This window comes from Miscanthus floridulus, chromosome 10 (assembly GCF_019320115.1).
Source record: "Miscanthus floridulus cultivar M001 chromosome 10, ASM1932011v1, whole genome shotgun sequence".
Lineage (NCBI taxonomy): Eukaryota > Viridiplantae > Streptophyta > Magnoliopsida > Poales > Poaceae > Miscanthus > Miscanthus floridulus.
In genome coordinates, this window is record NC_089589.1 from 47708901 (window position 1) to 47717395 (window position 8495).

Sequence of the window (8495 nt, forward strand, 5' to 3'; positions counted from 1 at the left end):
TCAACCCAAAATCTGGTTTGTGTCTCATCTTTGACATTAAAATGTCATAACTCCATGAAGTTATCTTTAATATTCATAAGGCTTTTCCAGAAATGCGAGTCCATTGGTTTCTTTTCACAGCTTCCAAGAGTCTTATTTTTAATGTACTTATTTCTTAATAATTCTTGCCACAGCCCATCCTCATTTAATAACTTAAACAACCACTTACTGAGCAAACATTTATTTTGAATCTCTAAATTATATATCCCTAGACCTCCCTGGTCCTTAGGCTGACACATAACTTCCCACTTGGCTAACCTGTATTTCCTTTTGTGCTGGTCATTTTGCCAGTAAAAGCAAGACCTAAACAATCAATTTTTTCCACCACCCCTTTCGGCAGTTCGAAAAATGACATCATGAACATCGGTAAAATGGATAGCACCGAGTTTATGAGTACCAAACGACCACCGACTGTAAGTAGTTTCCCTTTCCACCCACTAAGTCTTTTTTCGATTCTCTCTTCTATACACTTCCGGTCTTTATTATATAGTTTCCTAAAATGCATAGGTAAACCCAGGTAGCGAAATGGGCATTTACCACTGGCACATCCAAACAGCTGCGAATAAAACTCTTCATGATCTTTAGCTTGTCCAAAACAAAAGACTTCGCTTTTGTGGAAATTTATCTTTAGGCCAGATAGTTGCTCAAAAGTACTTAGCAGTAGTTTCATATTAACTGCTTTTTCAACATCATGGCTCATGATGATCACTGTGTCATCCGCATACTGAAGAACGGATAAGCCATCCTGAATTAGATGGGGAATAACCCCTTCTATCTGCCCTGCTTCCTTTGCTCTGGCAATTAGTATGGCCAACATATCAACCACTATGTTAAATAGTATGGGTGACATGGGGTCACCTTGCCTTAAACCTTTTTTTGTCTGGAAATAAGATCCGAGTTGGTCATTAACCTTAATATTTACATTGCCTCCTTGTATAAAACTCTGCACCCATTCACACCACTTTTGTGAAAATCCCTTCATCCTTAATGTTTGCTGTAGAAAACTCCATTTTACTTTATCATAGGCTTTTTCGAAATCTATTTTAACAATCACACCGTTTCGTTTTTTCGTGTGAAGTTCGTGAAGCATTTCATGTAATATAACTGCGCCCTCCATAATATTTCTTCCTGGTAAAAAAGCCATCTAAGTCGGTCTTATTAGTTTGTGGGCAATCATAGATAATATATTTGTCGCCACTTTTGTGAAGATTTTGAAAGAGACATTCAACAAACAGATAGGCCTGTATTGTTGAATAACTCTTGCATCCTTCTTTTTGGGCAGCAAGATTATGTTACCGAAATTAAGACGATTGAGAGGTAAGGTTCCCTGATAAAAATCAGAAAACAGAGCCATCAAATCGTCTTTAATTAAGCCCTAGAAAACTTGATAAAACTCAGGAGGAAAACCATTCGGTCCAGGCGCTTTATTATGTTCCATTTGGAAAATTGCCGCTCTGACTTCCTCATGAGTGAAGGGCTCGGTCAAGAACTCATTTTCCAGATCCGAAACTTGAGGTATGTCCTCCGTCTGAGATTCATCTAGTGAAATTAGAGAATCTTCAGATGGACCGAACAGGTTTTTGTAATAACTGGTAATATGCTCCTTAAGCTGAGCATCACCAGTTATTATGTTATTACCATCCTCGAGCTGGAAAATACGAGTTTTTCTGTGTCTACCGTTGGCTAACAAGTGATAATATTTTGTATTAGCATCTCCTTCTAAAAGGTGTTTCACTTTAGCCCTCTGGTACCACTTTAGTTCTTCCTCTCGAAGCAACTTAGCGAGCCTTTCATTCAAGACATGCTTTAAGTCTCGTTCAGATTCATTTAGCATGGTGCTTTATGCCTTTTTGTCTAGTTCATCCAATTTATTTAAAAGAGTAGATTTTTCTTTCTTATAAGCACCACTCAAATGCATCGCCCAACCTCTAAGATGTTGGGGAAGCCTTCTAATTTTCATCTGCCACCTCTCAATAGGTGATCCAGACGCTAGAGTATTTTGCCAAATCTCAGAAACCATCTCACAAAATCCTTCTCTTAACAACCACCCTAATTCAAATTTGAATTGAGGCTGATAAGTTGTGGAAGGGTTATTTGTAGAGAAAAGCAGAGGTGTATGGTCAGAAATTTCTCTAGAAAGAGCATATACTGTGCTATGCGCATATTTGGACTCGAAGTCTGTGCAAACTAGCACCTTGTCCAATTTTTCAAAGGTTTGGTTTGTCAAATTGTTAGCCCAAGTGTATTTTCTTTCTGACAAATCTATTTCTCTAATATTTAAGGCATCAATTACTGCATTGAACATAAAAGGCCATCTATCGTTGTAGTTATCATTATTTTTCTCATCCGGTCTCCGAATAATGTTAAAGTCACCACCTATAATAATAGGTAAGGCTTCCTTTAAACATACCTGGACCATCTTAGACAAAAAATTGGGCTTTTGATCCAACTGTGCCGGCCCATATACTGAGATTAGATTAAATTTCAAATCGTCCTCTTTGTGTCTTAATTTAAAACGAATAAAGAATTCTCCTTCCTCAATCTCCCCAATGTCAAAAGTTAACAAATGGGCGCCTAGAATCATGCCACCAGATCTGCCCCGTGGAGCCATACAGTGCCAAATAAAGTCTCCACCAGCACAAATAGTGTTTAGAGTCGTTTGGGGAAAGTTAGCTCTACCAGTCTCCGATAAGGCAATGAAATCTAGGCTTTTCTCCTTTGTTAAATCTGAGAGGAATCTATATTTTTTACCATCAGCGAAACCATTACAATTCCAAAAAATGCCTTTCATTTTTAGTAACTTTTATTACTATTCTTATTTCTTTTCTTATGACGAGGACGCCCTCTTGTTTTAAGTGATACGGGGGTTTGTAAAATCAAAGGATCAAAACCCCCATCACCTAGCCCTTCTGCAATTTCAGAACAAATAAGATTCAAAGCTTCAAGATCTAAATTATCTTCATTAGAACATACAGTTCATGCATCTTCCACTAAAAAAATATTGTCCTCCCTTAGCTTATCATTCTCATTCAATCTATTAAATTCGATGTCTTTTAAACATTTTAAAGAATTAAAAATATCATGCTCATTATTTCCTAGAACAACCCCTATTGATTTTGATGAAGTAAGTAAAGAAGAAACATCTCGTGAAGTAAAAGAGGTAGGTTGTTGCAGTTTACCTTTGTCAAGCGCAGATTCCAAGTTCTTCCTCGCTTTAAGCTTCACTGCCTTCTCGGTGGAGTCCTGATCCACACTTGAGGCGTTCCTCTTGCTGGATCTCACCGGTGAAACTGTCCCACTGATATTTTTATTTTTTAGAATCCCAGAGTCGATCTGTGAGGGCATCATAGTAGCCTTCCATGCCCCATTACCATTTACAGCTCCTCCAGACTGAGAAAGCAGGACCACTGGTTTGTTATTAAGCTTCACAGGCTTGCTCTGGGAAATGGTAGAAGTTCCTACTTCCTCCAGCCGTGCCGCCCCATTATCTGCATTGTGCAGGCTGTCCATAGGTTGGAAATCCCCATTACCATATCCATGTGCCTGAGCGTCTCCTATTTTTCCATCAACATCCATTTTCCCTCAGAATTTCCTTTTTTGGGATCTCCCTCCCTTGGGTCTCCCTTCTTGGGGTCTTCCTCTTTAGGATCACCCTCCTTGGTAGAGTCCATATCAATGAGTTGTGGCTCATCAGTAGGAGTGTCCTCCTCCACTCTAAACTGTAGCTCGTAAACAAAGTCACCAATGACCACATCCACAAAATCCAGGATGAGTTTCGGATCCAGCACTGCTACTTTCATTCTAGCTCTGCCAGTGTTCAACGTGAAGATAGTGTCAATAGCCCAAGGGACACCTAAGATAGTTCCAACTGCCCAGATGATGGGAAATTCTCTGAACTCTTTAGGTAGTCCTCTAAACTGCACCCACACTTTATCAATCTCATATTTATAGATCTCATTCTCAGTACCTTTTTCAAAACGAATCTTGCCTTTAACCGCCTTGGCATCCATAGGTCCCCAATTCATCGTTGTTTCCAATAGGTCAGAAGATGGAAAATTGATAATAAAAGCATCAGTGCCCTTTGTCTCAATTTCCCACTTATGTTTCTTATCTGGTAGTAGTTTTCTAGTTCTACTGCCAATTGGTCTACAGTAAAAGAACCTTCCAAAACACGTACCACAGCTGCTTTTCCTTCCACATTAGCTTTTGGATTTTCCACCACTGGAATGAAATAAAAGCCTAGTCCTTCCACATCATAACCATAGGGAATAGCATTTGTATTTGTTTTCTTAATATTTGGACAAATCTTAGTCACATGGTCACCAAAACAAACTTCACAGCAAAGAACAACAGTGCATTCGTGAATTGTATGACCTTTTGTATGACAACGATAACAAAATGGCTTGCCCTTAGTTTTCTTTGAACCTTTATCCGATGACTCTGGGATATCTAAGGAAGTACCTTTCGGTTCACTCACCGGTGGGATAGTCCCCCCGGGATTTGCTGTAGCTTTCATATTTGCGGTGTCCACCACCATGGCGGTAGCATGGCTTGTCGAAGAAGCATCCCCCTTCCCTGTGCCGGTCTCCAACTGAGGAGGAGGCACAACGGAGCCCGGCGCTTGATGACCAGAGATGGCAGATGACGTGGTGCCCCCCTGCTGCTGGACGTGACCCCCCATGAGCACCTTCTGGGGGTTCACCTCCATTGGTTGCGGCTGCGGGAAGAAGCCCCCGATGGGATGCTGGTACCCTCCTACTGTCTGGTACAGCCCATCATGTGCCGGGTTAGGGTAGGCACCCACAGCCCCAGATGGCCCATACTGGTGTGGTGGCACAGGATGCCGAGGATGAGGATAGTCGGTGTTATGGCGACCACCTCGACCCCTGCGACCCCCTTGGCCACGGACTCCACCGAAGTTTCTTCCCCCTCCATAGTAGTGAGCACTGCTATTTCTTCCACCCAAGTTGTTGTAGCCCTTGAACCTGTCTCAGCCCCAATGCGGGGCAAAGCCACGGTCTGCACCATGGCCCCCTCGCCCCGAGAAACCGTGACCTCATCCACGTCCACCGAAGCCATGGTCATAACCCGGGTTAAAACCGGGGTTGAAGCCTGCGCCCCTGCCTCCACCATGCTCGCCAAAGTTTCCTCCATTGCTCGAACCTTGCCCAGCCATGTCTTTGCCCTCGCGAACCACGTTCGCGAACAAGCGGCGCAGTGATGAAGACGGTGATGGCGACGGCTTAGGCGTGCAGCGAGGTTTTCTTTTGGTGCCGGTACGCAAGAAAAGGGCACATAGACCCTTTGTGGGCCTAAAAAAATTCCCGGGCCCAAGTTCAACACGGTCTGCTGGCCCAGATCGCTCCGGCTCCGTCGTCCCTTCCACACCGCTAGAGACACACGCAGCCGAGACCGGTAGCATCCGTTCAGTAAGCAGAGGAAATTCCGGATTAGAGTCCTAAACTCTCGGCTTTTCAATTTTTTTTTGAAACCTCCATCTTCGTCACCGTAGAACGAAAGAACGGAGATCTCTGTTGACGGACTGGCGAGCTCAATCTGTGACGCGAAGCTGAAGACCTGTAGGTAGCCTTGGCAAGGACATCACCCAGTGTCCATGGTGGAGACACTCGAGGTTGGGGTAGAGGTCCCTGCCATGGCACCCCGGCAAGCTTCCTTTGAACCATCGTGAAGACAATGGTCTTTGGGAGCCGAAGGGCATCAGACGAAGGAGACTTACCTGAGTCCAGAGCCTGTTCAGCTCTATACAGATCGTCGTGTGTAAATCCTACGTCTACAGCCTTGCTGATGAAGTCCGGCGTAGAAGGAGAAGCCGGTTCATCCTCCTCGGAGTCGGAGTCGCCCCCTGTAGCCCAAAACCTGGACATGATATGAGACGGCCCGGCCTGAGCTTGAAAGCCATGGATTGGCTTCGGACGCTGAGATGCTTCCATCGCCTGAGACACTGCTCTCGACAGAGCAGCTCATCCCTCCGCCCGCCTTCGATCCTCATCGTCGTCCATGTCCTCCTCGTCCGCAACCGCCAGAAAGGAAGACGGCCGAAGTGCACTCCTCGTCGCCAGAGCGAGCGTGAGGCGGCACCCTCTGTGACCGCGCCGGCCGTTCCTCGAGCTCATGCTTTCACTCTTCGCTCTTGCCGATCTAGGGTCTAATGATCCTTCTGTACGTATCCTCTACCTCTTCATCCTTGTTGCCGATGTCTTCTAGTAGGTCATTCGGCAAGATGGCGACATCAGGCATCCGGTGATAGATGGCCCATGCCCGGTTCTGCAGTACGCCAACGACACGCTCATCCTGGTCTGTGCTACCCCCAAGTGATATCCATAGGCTAAAGCACACCCTCCAGGCGTTCTCAGATGCCACAGGTCTCCGGATCAACTACTCCAAAAGCACTGCTGTCCCGATCCATGTCGCCCCCCCAATTGGCTACCCGCCCAATCCGAATCGTGGCATGCAAACAAGAAGGTTTCCCATAGACCGATCCTGGTCTACCTCGATCGGCGCACAAGCCCACCCTGTCTGCATTCGCTCCACTACTCGGTAAGGTTGACAGATATCTCGCTAGTTGGAAGTCTTAGCTACTTAGCCCAGCAGGGAGACTTGTCCTCATCAATGCCATCCTAGATGACCTACCTAGCTATGCTATGGCTGGCGTGGCTCTACCTGCTGTTGTTCTTGAGAAGATTGATGCTAGGCACCGTGCCTTTCTTTGGACTGGCAAAGATCATATATATGGTTCTCAATGCCTCATAGCCTGGGAAACTGCCTGCAAACTGAAAATTGAAGGGGGATTGGGCATCTGTCGGCTTGGCATACAGAACGCATGCCTACTGTTGAAGTTGCTTGATCGCTTTGTTGTACTTATAGGACCACTAGGATCATAGATCTAGCCGGATACTCGCTATTGAATAGAATCATGAATCCTAGAACACGTTCTAGACTGAGAGACAGAGACACAGAGAGGATAGATGAGGGCTGACGAACCTGACACTACGGATGGGGATGATCCTAAGGCCGCCATTAGGTTCGTTGGTGAAGTCTGCGCACGGGCAGCGATGTTCGGGGAAGAGGTTGATGAAGTCATCGACATCGGTGGAGCGGGGGGCGTGGCTGGTGGCTTCCCATCACTAGCTGCGCCCCTCTCTAGACTGGGTTAGGGTTTAGGTGTCGGTGGAGAGCTCGGCTCAGGTCAACATCATACTCAGAGCCATCGGCACCCACCTCTATTTATTGCGTAGTGTGACAGGGGCCCTCCAGCCATAGTGGCCTGGACGCCCCCAATCAGGGTGTGGACCAAAGGCCCAACTGGGTCATTGGGCCCAGTTTGGGATTAAAGAACAATCTAACAATCTCCCTCTTGATCTCCTACCATCTTTCAATTTCATATCATTTACTTTTGTTCATTCCATTACAGATTAGCGCATAGAGCATGTTTCATCGTCACGGTCAATTGTCAATAGATTTAACAGCTACAACACACCACTCTGTTCTAAAATAGATACTTAACTTTGGGCCTTCTTTTGTCCAGGAATTATAGGATTTCCCTTAAACCCATGCCGGCTACATGTTCTCTGAACACGTTGATTGGTAAGCCTTTTGTAAGCGGATCCACGAGCATCGGTACTTATATGCTCAAGACTTATGACATGATTCCGGACTTTATCTTTCACAACATAATACTTTATGTCAATGTGTTTGGCAGCATCACTTGACTTATTGTTGTGAGCATACTGTACTGCCGGATTATTATCGCAGTATAACTTAAGTGGTCTATAGATGTCGTCAACCACCTTCAAACCGGGTATGAACTTCTTTAGCCAGTTCACCTTCCCCGTTGTCTCATAACACGCTACAAACTTGGCATACATTGTGGACGATGTAGTGACGGTTTGCTTTGAGCTTTTCCATGAAATAGCTCCCCCTACGAGAGTGAATACATATCCAGACGTGGATTTTCTATCATCTCCCGCATAATCAGAATCTGAATATCCCACTATATGGAGTGAATCAGATCTTCTATACGTCATCATGAGGTCTTTCGTTCCTTGCAAATAACGCAAGAGTTTCTTTACTAATTTCTAGTGTTCTGTTCCAGGATTGCTTTGGAATCTGCCAAGTAACTCGGTAACAAATGCTAAGTCAGGGCGCGTACATACTTGAGCATATTACAAGCTTCCGACAGCTGAAGCATATGAAACCAATTTCATTTGATCGATCTCATATTGGTTCTTAGGGCATTGAAAATCCCCATATATGTCGCCCTTGACTATAGGAGCAGGTGAGGGACTATGTTTGTGCATACTAAATTTCTTTAAGATTCTTTCTATGTATGCCTTTTGTGACAGTCCTAATACCCCTTTACTTCTATCTCGGTGAATCTTGATCCCTACAACGAATGAGGCTTCACCAAGATCTTTCATATCAAATTTTGAGGACAA

The 8495-nt window shown here is 44.8% G+C and overlaps 1 pseudogene; it reads right to left on the bottom strand.

Annotated features, from left to right (window-relative positions):
• Window positions 1-3593: 3593 nt before the first annotated feature.
• LOC136488575 (uncharacterized) lies at window positions 3594-4747 on the bottom strand (annotated as a pseudogene).
• Window positions 4748-8495: the final 3748 nt, after the last annotated feature.